This window comes from Ovis canadensis, chromosome 3 (assembly GCF_042477335.2).
Source record: "Ovis canadensis isolate MfBH-ARS-UI-01 breed Bighorn chromosome 3, ARS-UI_OviCan_v2, whole genome shotgun sequence".
Lineage (NCBI taxonomy): Eukaryota > Metazoa > Chordata > Mammalia > Artiodactyla > Bovidae > Ovis > Ovis canadensis.
Window position 1 is genome coordinate 65,125,428 of NC_091247.1, and position 13,078 is coordinate 65,138,505.

General features: G+C 41.9%; 1 long non-coding RNA gene across 1 annotated transcript; it reads right to left on the minus strand.

Annotated features, from left to right (window-relative positions):
- Positions 1-2,250: 2,250 nt before the first annotated feature.
- LOC138435578 (uncharacterized) lies at positions 2,251-7,991 on the minus strand. Its single transcript, XR_011255145.1, has 3 exons — positions 7,955-7,991; positions 6,346-6,385; positions 2,251-3,646 (listed from the first exon to the last, which is right to left on the minus strand). It is a non-coding gene; the product is annotated as an uncharacterized lncRNA (long non-coding RNA).
- Positions 7,992-13,078: the final 5,087 nt, after the last annotated feature.

Sequence of the window (13,078 nt, forward strand, 5' to 3'; positions counted from 1 at the left end):
GGTTGGATCTCCTTGCAGTCCAAGGGACTCTCAAGAGTCTTCTCCAACACCACAGTTCAAAGCATCAATTCTTTGGTGCTCAGCCTTCTTCACAGTCCAACTCTCACATCCATACATGACCACAGGAAAAACCATATCCTTGACTAGATGGACCTTAGTCGGCAAAGTAATGTCTCTGCTTTTGAATATGCTATCTAGGTTGGTCATAACTACATGGTCTTTTAATTTCATGGCTGCAATCACCATCTGCAGTGATTTTGGAGCCCCCCAAAATAAAGTCTGACAGTTTCCCCATCTATTTCCCATGAAGTGATGGGACCGGACGCCATGATCTTCGTTTTCTGAATGTTGAGCTTTAAGTTAACTTTTTCACTCTCCACTTTCACATTCATCAAGAGGCTTTTTAGTTCCTCTTCACTTTCTGCCATAAGGGTGGTGTCATCTGCATATCTGAGGTTATTGATAGTTCTTCCAGCAATCTTGATTCCAGCTTGTGTTTCTTCCAGTCCAGCGTTTCTCATGATGTACTCTGCATAGTATCCTGCATATGCCTAATCAAAAAACAATTCTACTTTTAAAACAGTAGTAATAAAAACAAAATTGTATTTCATTTTCTCCAATCTATGAGGCATCCAGAGGTAGGCTGGGCCTCACAGAGCCTTTCCAATCACACAAGGTAGGTCTGAGCCTGCCAGGGCCAGTCTGTATTATTGAAGTTGCTGACCACAGGAAGTGAGAGAAGCCCTCTTCCCCTTGAGAGCTCTCTGGGCCACATATTACTGAGGATTCTAATTCATCCAAAGGTTGTAAAGGAAATAAATCCCTTTTCTCTATTGCTTAGACATACTGAAATACATCTTGGGTCTTAACAGGTGTAATTCAATTCAATTATATTCTCTCCATTAACTTAATACTGTTACTCTTTGAGGCAGAGATCTGACATTTTGTTGTTTTTGTTACTGTTTTTTCTTTCTAAACCTACCCCAGAAGCTGTAGCTTATACATCTCCCCATAGAAAGAAACTTAGGGTCTGATGCCCTTTTTCCCTTACATATTTCCATTAAATTCTTCCAGTCCCTAGTTAACTGATGTTGAGTGTCCATTTCCAAACTAGGTGCAGGGAGAAAAAAGTTTAAAAGATGCAGTCCTTGTCTTCAAGGGTTTAGTGTGTCTGAGAGAAGAGACTTCCACACACAACACCAGCAGGTAACAAAGGAACAGTGTTAGATTAGCTGCAAACCCCTACCACAGGTAAATGCCAGATCTACTTAGTATTAATAGTTTGGAAAGGGTGAGACAGGGGCCAGCTGGAGTTCTCAGAGGTTTGTTTAAGGGCTAAAAGGATATAGACCCAGAGGAGCAGCCTTTATGGGAAAGCATAGAAGGTAGAAGACAAGTCCCAATGGCAGAGAGAGGACCAGCTGTTCTGGAGGGAGAGCCTCTATGTCAGGGTGCCCAGACACCCAGCCTCCACCTTGGTGGAGGCTCCTGATCAAATGACTTACATGCTCTGGATCACAACCCAGCATCTTCCAGTGGAAACTGTCTCCTGATCTCCTATTTATCTCAAAGACATATCTCCATTTATATGGGTTTCATGCTTGCCATGTGTTTAGAGCTCACTACCTGGGAGAGAGGCTCATGTTATTATCACCATAATCATCGTTTACCACCTGCCTGCCTCACTTGAACCCATTACTCATGCTATCCCTCTCCCAGGAGAAGCCTTTTGCCAACTCCCAGGGTTCACATATCTGGTTTTGGGAGATGAATCGACTAAACGTTAAATTTTAAAGTGACCACTTCCAAATGCTTGGGGGAACATACAAAGGGAAAAGGTATCAGCTTTGGGTTCCTCAGAAATATGCTTATTTTTCCAAAGTGGAGGATGCCTGAGGGTGGGTGAGTGCCCTCTCAAAAGCAGTAAGAAGCAGCCTGCCAGGTGACTTAGAGAAGACAAGTGCCAGGATCTCTTCTAGAGTAGGGGTCTTCCCACATGTGAACAAACTCCCACATTTCCCTATGTCTCCCATGATCTCTTTTTCCTAAATCAGCCATGATAATATGGGAATAAATTCACATTTTCTGAGGCAGAAATACTGCCAGACTTGTTAATCTCATGCAGATGTGATGTTACTTTTACTGTGTTGTAATATGGCTTCTTAAAAAAAAAAAAAAAAACAAGTGGGAAGGAGGTGGGGGAAGAAGAGCCCACCACCAAAAAAAACAACAAATATTCGCCAACCCATATGGTCAGTAATTGCTGTTTAATAGTCCTCCTATTACAAACCTAAGAGGCAGCAGTCTGAATTACCAGTAGAGTATTAATAAACAGGAATGAGTTAATAGAGCATAAAGACCTTCTCCTGGAACAGTGGGGGAGTTGAATATTCTTTTCTTCAGTCAGCTGTAAGTAATTACTGCATGGTGTGCTTCTGACTATTACCATAACAGAGCAATTGGACGTGAAGAATGGATAATGGTACGGACATGGAGGTATTTTTAGAATATCAGCAGCGAAGCAGGTAACTGGCCTACTCCAGAAGAAACCTTTAAATAAGTTTAGAAGACTTTTTTTGCTCCCCCCCACCTCTTCTCCTTATGACATTTAGCCAGGGTAGAATTTTAAAAAGATCAATCTAATAAATTATTTAAAATAACTTTACAAAGAGGATGCCTGTGATATGTAAATAAGAAGGCAAGAAGGGAGGAAGGAGAAGTCTAAAAATGCCCAGGCGGACCGGGAGGCATCAAGCCTATGTTCCTGTAACTACATAATCACGGGTTCCTGTCTGCTCCTCAGAGACTACAGCCCGGATGCGAATCTGCTTGACTGGCTCCCACTGGCTGCTCAGGTGAAAGTGGAAATATTCAAATCAGAGCTGTAACTATGATTGCTGGAGTTGTGGGTTTTCTAAAATTGAGTTAGTCATCCTCGGTGATTTAATGATGCATATCATTTATTTTAAAATATTATTACAGGGGCATTGACTGAGCGGCGGCGCCTTCTTCGCGGGACTGGCCATTATCCGATGCGGCGGGGGATGTCAGGGGCGTCGGCAGGCTGGGAGGCTGTCTACCGGCACAACATATGTTCTCAGACGCAAACAGCTTGAGACTTCGATTCAGAAAGCGGTAATTTTGCAAATGCACACAAATATCATTTAAGGGGTATTTTGAAAAAAAAAATTTTTTTTTCAGGGTATAGGTCCTTCTTTCTCCCGGCTGCACAGGCCGATGCTGATTTTTCAATTTGCAGGTTTGTTAAGCATCATGGAATGTTTTGGTTCTCAATCAAGAATATTCTTCCCAAGTGGTTCCAAAGTCCTATGCTTGAAAATAAATGCGTGTCCTCTTTGTCCCCTAGCAGCATGTGTTCCAAGGTACAATAGCGGCACAGGACAGAGTGAGGCAATGCCTTTGATTGAACCGTCCTATAGGTTTTTAACCGGCCACTCACCCAGGCTGGATGCTTTCTTCAGCTTGCTCTCTTCTCTGAGCGGTGCTAGTGACTGGAGTCCAGCGGAGATGGTTAGGAATCAGGCCCCAAGTCCTCCTCCTGGCTGGATTCCTGTTCTTCCTCGCGGCACAGGAGCTGAACAGAGCCTCAACTGCTTCAGCGCTGATGACCTCCTCTGGGCCCCGCCTGAAAAGAAGAGGTGCAGCCATTGGGACAAGTGGCCATGCTTCACAGATCTCTGCCCGCTGCTTTGGGGTCTTCTGACAAACACATGTGTGTGAGATAAACACTGTCGCATTTATTTCCCCCCAGAAAACCACATGATTGCATCTGAGCTCCACCAGCCAGCATACTCTGATTCAACTAGACACAGTCCCTTTCTTGCTAAAAGACGCTGCAGTGTACATTTACAGCTGTGGATTTCACCTGTTTCACTGGTCATTCTTAATAGAAGTCAAGGGCACACCTGTAGAGGTGTTATTGTGACCCAGGGAGAGGACCCGCTCCCCTGTGTGGCTGGTTTTGATTTCTTGTTTCACATGTTTGAGAAGAGAATAGCTCTCTTTTACTGCGATGTGCTGCGCTGTTGCTCAGTCGTGTCTGACTCTTTGCGGCCCCGTGGACTGTAGCCTGCCATGCTTCTCTATCCATAAGGATTCTCCAAACAAGAATACTGGAGGGGGTTGCCATGCCCTCCTTCAGAGGATCTTCCCAACACAGGGATCGAACCCAGGTCTCCCACATTGCAGGTGGATTCTTTACCATTTGAGCCCCCAGGGAAGCCCCTCTTTTCCTTAAGTCTATACAAAGATGAGGACAAAAGAAAATATGGCTTATTAAGAGCCAACATTTAATCAAGTTTTTCACAATGGACCAAGATCAATGGTCATTTCTAGAAAGTGTTCAAGATCTCATGATTTAGGGCACGGGTCCCTAACATCTGGAATCTAATGCCTGATGATCTGAGGTGTAGCTGCTGTAATAATAATAGAAATAAAGTACACAATAAATGCAATGGGCTTGAATCATCCTGAAACCATCTCCCCTCTCTGGTCCATGGAAAATCATCTTCCACAAAACCAGTCCCTGGTGCCAAAAAGGTTGGGGACCGTTGATTTAGGGCATTTCAGTGATCAGCATCTCTGTGTTTCTGATTCATTTTGAGATACTTATGAGTGACTTTATATGTGAGTGCACTGTTTGTGGTCATGAGTATGCCCCACTTGAACTTGTTGACACCCTCATGAATCATGAACTTCTCAAGGGCGTGGATTACACCTTTGAGGTTTACACACAGGGTTATATCCTTTTCAAAAGGACCAGCACAAGGACTTCCCAGGAAAAGATAGTCAACAATCAGAGATGTTGCTGTTTCAGATCTAGAAAACCCTCTAAGGAGCCAAAGAATAAAAGGTTTTTCCCAAGAGTGCAACTAAGGGGATAAAGAAGGTACCAACTCCTTTATATCTGCAGTTAGTTTTCAGAAGCCCAGAGCAAAAGAAATACCTGGAATTGTTAAGAAGGCAACTATTTCCAGAGGCCACCATTTTACCTCTTGGGTATTTTTGCTGGTATGTCAAGAGTTCTTACATTTTCAGGTGTTCCTTTTGAAACACCTTAGGAGGCCAATACTCCAATAAGAATGAGTGAACAAGTAAATTATTCAAAATGAATTATATAACTCAGTCTGAATAAAACTTTCCAGACTGGTTGACTTCAGCTACCCTACTGATGGGTTATCATGACAACCTGTAGAACACACACACACACACACACACACACACACACTTTCAACATTTGGTAGACAATCCTCTGAAAATGTCCAGTTATATGATAATGCCTCTAACAGTGATAATGTGTTCCGTCACCCAGTCATGTCCAACTCTGTGGCCCCATGAACTGTAGCCCCACTAGGTTCCTCTGTCCATGGAATTTTCCAGGCCAGAATACTGGAGTGGGATCCTATTTTCTATTCCAGGGGATCTTCCCCACCCACTCAGGGATCAAACCCACATCTCTTGCATCTCCTGTATTGGCAGATGGATTCTTTACCATTGGTGCCATCTGGGAAGCCCAACAGTGATAATAGCAGAGGTCTAAATAATCTCTGCCTATGGGATCAATTTCATCTTCTACCACCCACCTATGGTTTTATTTTAGTTCCTCCATCACCCTGAGCTTATCTCTGTTTCTGGGTCTTTGAACTGTCTGCTCCCTTTGCCTGAAAGGCATTCAGCCTTGGTATAAATGTCATCTCCAAGTAACTACTCTTAATAGCTTTTTAGGCATCCTCTAAGTAAAACTCTGCTTTAGTTTCTTCACAGCATTTATACAAGTTGTTCTTAAGAGTCCCTTGGACCTCAGGAGATCAAAGTAGTCAATCTTAAAGGAAATCAACCCTGAATATTCTTTGGAAGAACTGATGCTGAAGCTGAAGCTCCAAATCTTTGGCTACCTGATGTGAAGAGCCAACTCATTGGAAAAGACCCTGATGCTGGGCAAGATTGAAGCCAGGAGGAGAATGGGACAACAGAGGATGAGATGGTTGGATGGCATCACCAACTCAATGGATATGTGTTTGAGCAAACTCCAAGAGATAGTGTAGGATGGGGAAGCCAGGCGTGCCACAGTCCATGGCGTGGCAAAGAGTCAGACATGACTAAACAACAAGTACAAGTTGATGTTTTTAGCATGTGTGCCAGCTGAACAGTTCTCAATTCTTGATTCCCTCCCTGCTCTAATATACATCTCAGGTGACATGTAACTGTGGGTAGAAAGTGACCCTCACCCTCTGGTGTTAATGCTTAGCCATGTGACTTGCTCTGGTTGACTAAATGTTGGCAGGCATTTAGTTAACCAATGTTGAGAACAGAGCCTTTACATACCCTGTGTATCTTGCTTGCATCCTGGTGCTCCTGCCATTTCCTAGAAGAAATATATGTCATAAATAATCACTTTTTGAAGAAGAATGAAAAACTCCTAGAACAAAACTGAACTGAATCAGTGGCCTAGAACCAAGTCCCCTGATGACCTTCAGTAGTACTGTTTCAATCATTATCAAGAAAATAAACACTTGTTATTTGAGCCTCTGAGATTTGGGTCATGTTATGGGGCTTGTCATTCATCATTAATGTGCCAATTGCTAGTTAACAGAAAAATTATACCAGAAATGGGCATCTGCTCTCAAAAACCTGTAAAATATGTATCATTTGGTTTGGGATTATGTGGTAAGAGAAAGAAAACTATAAAAAACCTGTAATCAGAGGCTGGAAAAATGACTACCCATATTATGTAGTAACAAAATATTAGATTTATTGCAATAACCTATGAGGCAAAACAAACAAAAAGTACTAAGTGTACCTGTAGTTTGGGTATTACAGGTGGGAAACAGGTTGAAAAATCAACTCAGCTACCGAGAAGAACATATTCCCAGTACTTATCAGAAAAGCCAAAGAAGGCATTCATCGAACAGAGTAAAGACCCTGTATTACAGTACTGATATACTGTATTGCAGTATATCTGTGTGCTGTATCTATGCTGTATATACAGTATTGATACACTATATTACAGTATATCAATGATAAACTCCCAGGTGGGGAACCAGGGACTAGCCAAAGTGTATGCTAGTCTCTTTGTAGGGAAACCTGGCAGAATTTCAGGTTCTTGCTATAGACCAGTGATTTCTATGTTTCTTTCAGTTTTTTCCTCGTTGAATGCAACTATCTTAATTTGTTTATCCTGTCCTTATTCCAACATTGTATGTGAAATGTGTGGGAGGCAGATAACATGTGATTCAGTTCAGAGATATTCAGATCCAGAGCATCCCACCTATACCTGATATAAATCATGAGATCCTGGACTTTGAACCTGATGCCAAAACTGAGAGAGATTTTTTATTTTCTTGGGATGGCAAAAAGTATGCAGAAGGATCCTGACCAAGAGGGTAGATAGAGTAAATTGTTATTTTCAATAAAATGAATTATAAATCATTAAAAATATATATAATTATACATTTACACATCTTCCCATAAAGCTTGCAGTTCTTTCCACTATGAATGAAAAATACTTCACTGATCCATTCATGTTGGGCTTGACATGTGAATTGTGTTGGTTAATGCCTAAGAGTCCCTTGGACAGCAAGGAGATTAAACCAATCAATCTTAAAGGAAATCAACCCTGAATATTCATTGGAAGGAATGATGTTGAAGCTGAAGCTCCAATACTTTGGCGACCTGGTGTGAAGAGCCAATTCATTCGAAAAGACCCTGATGCTGGGAAAAATTGAGGGCGGGAGGAGAAGGGGGCAACAGAGAATGAGATAGCTGCATGGAATTACCAACTCAATGGATATGAGTTTGAGCAAACTCCTGGAGACAGAGAAGGGCAGGGAAGCCTGGCATGCTGCAGTCCATGTGGTCGCAAAGAGTTGGACACAACTTAGCAACTGAACAACAATGAAATATTACTAAATGTGACTAAAGCAGAGTTTTATACTTGCTGCCATGCTCTGGCTTCTTCTCTTGCACTCCTGCCATTCACCACAAGAAGAACATGCTCCAGGTAGCTGCTGGTCCAGGAAGAAACCAAACAGACAAGGAGGAAAGTTCTGATCCCAGCTGACAGTTTTGAGTCAAGATACAATGAACCGTGGGCTTCCCAGGTGGCGGTAGAGGTGAAGAGTCCACCTGCCAATGCAGGAGATACAAGAACACGGGTTTGATCTCTTGGTTGGGAAGATCCCCTGGAGAAGGGAATGGAAACCCACTCCAGTATTCTTGCCTGGAAAATTCCATGGACAGAGGAGCCCGGCAGACTACAGTTCAGTTCAGTTCAGTTCAGTTCAATTGCTCAGTCATGTCTGACCCTTTGCAACCGCATGGACTGCAGCACACCAGGCTTCCCTGTCCATCACCAACTCCTGGAGCTTGCTCAAACTCATCTCCATAGAGTTGGTGATACCATCCAACCATCTCATTATCCGTCATCCCCTTCTCCTCCTGCCTTCAATATTTCCCAGCATCAGGGTCTTTTCCCATGAATCAGCTCTTCTTCTCAGCTGGCCAAAGTATTGGAGTTTCAGCTTCAGCATCAGTCCTTCCAAATGAATATTCAGGACTGATTTCCTTTGGAACTGACTGGTTGGATCTCCTTGCTGTCTAAGGGACACTCAAGAGTCTTCTCTAACACCACAGTTCAAAACATCAAAAGCTATAGTCTGTGGGGTTGCAAAGAGTTGGACACGACTGAGAGACTGAGCAAAAGATGAACCATGCTAAGATCAGGCACCTTCCAGCAGATCCACTAGTGAAAAAACCAGAACTGCTAGTGAAAAAAAATGTTTGGTGCTTCAGTTGATAGATGATAGGGTTGCTTGTTTCACAAAATTATTGTAGGATAAATGCTGACTGATTTCATGTTTGCTTATTCTCTGCCCCTATGGAAATGTAAGCTCTATGAACATAGAAACTTTTTCCATCTTATTCATGTATGTTTTCTAGTAGGCAGAAATAATCTTGGTATATATTTATTGCAGAATACATATTTTTATGGAACACAATAAAATGTGGAAAATTCTGAAAGAGATGGGAATACCAGACAACCTGACCTGCCACTTGTGAAATTTGTATGCAGGTCAGGAAGCAACAGTTAGAACTGGACATGGAACAACAGACTGGTTCCAAATAGGAGAAGCAATATGTCAAGGCTATATGTTGTCACCTTGCTTATTTAACTTATGTGCAGAGTACCTCATGAGAAATGCTAGATTGGATGAAGCACAAGCTGGAATCAAGATGGCCAGGAGAAATATCAATAACCTCAGATATGCAGATGACACCACCCTTATGGCAGAAAGTGAAGAAGAACTAAAGAGCCTCTTGATGAAAGTGAAAGAGGAGAGTGAAAAAGTTGGCTTAAAGCTCAACATTCAGAAAACGAAGATCATGGCATCCGGTCCCATCATTCAATGGCAAATAGTTGGGGAAATAGTGGAAACAGTGGCTGACTTTATTTTTGGGGGCTCCAAAATCACTGCAGATGGTGATTGCAGCCATGAAATAAAAAGATGGCTATTCCTTGGAAGGAAAGTTATGACCAACCTAGATAGTACATTAAAAAGCAGAGACATTACTTTGCCAACAAAGGTCTGTCTAGTCAAGGCTATGGTTTTTCCAGTAGTCATGTATGGATGTGAGAGTTGGACTATAAAGAAAGGTGAGCAGCAAAGAATTGATGCTTTGAACTGTGGTGTTGGAGAAGATTCTTGAGAGTCCCTTGGACTGCAAGGAGATCCAACCAGTCCATCTTAAAGGAGATAAGTCCTGGGTGTTCATTGGAAGCACTGATGTTGAAGGTGAAAATCCAGTAATTTGGCCACCTGATGCAAAGAGCTGACTCATTGGAAAAGACCCTGATGCTGGGAGGGATTGGGGGCAGGAGGAGAAGGGGACGACAGAGGATGAGATGGTTGGATAGCATCACTGACTTAATGGACATGAGTTTGGTAAGCTCTGGGAGTTGGTGATGGACAGGGAGGCCTGGTGTGCTGTGGTTCATGGGGGCGCAAAGAGTTGGACATGACTGAGCAACTGAAATGAAATAAATAAATGAAAAATATGTATCAAAAAATTACCAATTCAACATTAGCTATTGGAGCCCTATTTGGGTATATCATTTGCAAGAAAAAAAAAAAAACAACTTAAGCTTAAATTCATAGTGGGCAAAGAAGAAGAGAATACTTATAGGAAAAGAAGTCCTTTGGAGTTCTTCACAAAAAAGTATTAGAAATCTCCTCGAGTGGTGTTGTGGATGGCTAATAGAGACTGCTGACATGATTAGAATAGTGAATTTGGTTGAGAACAGAGAATTATTATGAGGCAATGTCCCAGTTGTCTTTGTATCTGTAGCTCCAGCACAAAGTGAGTTCTCAGTACATATAAGCTCACGTATATTGACTTTCAGAGCTCATGGATGAATTATAACCTACTTTTTCTTTAGTTAGGAAGATATTTAAATGACAGCAAATAATGCAGGCCTCTGGTTACTTCTTCACTCTGTTGAAATATTACTTTGGAGAAGCTTGGTTGTGCCTCTGGGGTCAGCCTTGGAGAATATGGTACACTTCTTTAGCCACAGGTTAAAAACAAAACAAAAACAGAAAACAAAAACAGCAACAAAACCAGGAACTGAGCAGATAGTCTTAACAGAACTTGTCTTTTAGCCTTTCCTAGTCTTCAAAGCTAGCATATTCAAAAGCAGAGACATTACTTTGCCGACTAAGGTCCGTCTAGTCAAGGCTATAGTTTTTCCAGTAGTCATGTATGGATGTGAGAGTTGGACTGTGAAGAATTGATGCTTTTGAACTGTGGAGTTGGAGAAGACTCTTGAGAGTCCCTTGGACTGCAAGGAGATCCAACCAGTCCATTCTGAAGGAGATCAGCCCTGGGATTTCTTTGGAAGGAATGATGCTAAAGTTGAAACTCCAGTACTTTGGCCACCTCATGTGGAGAGTTGACTCATTGGAAAAGACTCTGATGCTGGGAGGGATTGGGGGCAGGAGGAGAAGGGGACGACAGAGGATGAGATGGCTGGATGGCATCACTGACTCAATGGACGTGAATCTGAGTGAACTCTGGGAGTTGGTGATGGACAGGGAGGCCTGGTGTGCTGCGATTCATGGGGTCGCAAAGAGTCAGACATGACTGAGTGACTGAACTGAACTGATTCTTCAAAGCAACTCATTTTACTTTCTTATTCTGCCTTAGCAACCCTTTCCTTTAACCCCAATATCCCAACCTTTATTTAAGGCAGTACTTCTACTGAACAGTTTATTTTCCATCCCAGCCCTTAGTATTTACTACAAGATTCAGGTGCTAAATGCTAGGGGTAAAATATTTGAGTAAGACATAGTTCTTGCTATGAAGGTATCTATTTGAAAAGAAAGGCAAATACTCTGATTACATTGCTTTCAAGTGCTACAGTTGAACAACATATCTTGAGAACACATTAGTAGGACATCTCTGTGATACTGAGGGACCAAGGCAGCATGGAACTTGAAGTGCAAGTAAGAGAAAGAATGGGGATAATGATATGAGAGAAGTTTCCACAAATGCGCTTTTGTTTATCCTTATGTCCACTCTAGGAAAATAAACATCAAAATATCTCTGAAAGAACATGGCATGGATCAGCAGATATGTAATCTAGAAAAGGGAAAAAGGAGTTTGTAGCCTTCAAAGATTCTTTCTCATAATATGGTATTTATCCTTTACCACAATCTCAAGAAACGTGATGAAATGACAAGAAAGCACAGAAAATAAACTATTCTGAGAAAGAAAAAGGTAGAATCTACTGATTGAAGCACTTTGTCCACTTGTTAAAAGTGGTTTTTCTTTAAAAAGGCACGTGGAGTCAATAAAGAGAAATTAAAAAGCCAATGAAGAAAGTCTGGATTTTAAAAACAAGACCAAATTATATAATAAAGGAAAAAACAAGATGAAATGTGGACTTAAGTAGTAAGGGTGTGAATAAACAAAGGATTATCAGAGTCTAGAACTTTACAGAAACAAAAATAATAAAATAAAATCTTGTGGGTTGATTGATGAGACAAGATAAGGTGCCTCTTGATGAAATACCATACAGTAAGAAAAAGCAGTATTGCATAGGAACCTGAAATGTTAGGTCCATGAATCGAGGCAAATTCAGTTCAGTTCAATTCAGTCGCTCAGTCGTGTTAGACTCTTTGAGACTCCATGAATTGCAGCATGCCAGGCCTCCCTGTCCATCACCAACTCCCGGAGTTCACTCAAACTCATGTCCACCGAGTCAGTGATGCCATCCAGCCATCTCATCCTCTTTCATCCCCTTCTCCTCCTGCCCAAATCCCTCCCAGCATTAAAGTCTTTTCCAATGAGTTAACTCTTCTCATGAGGTGGGCAAAGTACTGGAGTTTCAGCTTTAGCATCAATCCTTCCAAAGAACACCCAGGGCTGATCTCCTTTAGGATGCACTGGTTGGATCTCTTGCAGTCCAAGGGACTCTCAAGAGTCTTCTCCAACACCACAGTTCAAAAGCATTAATTCTTCGGTGCTCAGCCTTCTTCACAGTCCAACTCTCACATCCATACATGACCACTGGAAAAACCATAGCCCTGACTAGACAAACCTTTGTTGGCAAAGTAATATCTCTGCTTTTTAATATGTTATCTAGGTTGGTCATAACTTTCCTTCCAAGGAGTAAGCGTCTTTTAATTTCATGGCTGCAGTCACCATCTGCAGTGATTTTGGAGCCCCCCAAAATAAAGTCTGACACTATTTCCACTGTTTCCCCATCTATTTCCCATGAAGTGATGGGACCAGATGCCATGATCTTTGTTTTCTGAATGTTGAGCTTTAAGCCATCTTTTTCACTTTCCTCTTTCACTTTCATCAAGAGGCTTTTTAGTTCCTCTTCACTTTCTGCCATAAGGGTGGTGTCATCTGCATATCTGAGGTTATTGATATTTCTCCCAGCAATCTTGATTCCAGCTTGTGCTTCTTCCACCTCAGTGTTTCTCATGATGTACTCTGCATATAAGTTAAATAAGCAGGGTGACAATATACAGCCTTGATGTACTCCTTTTCC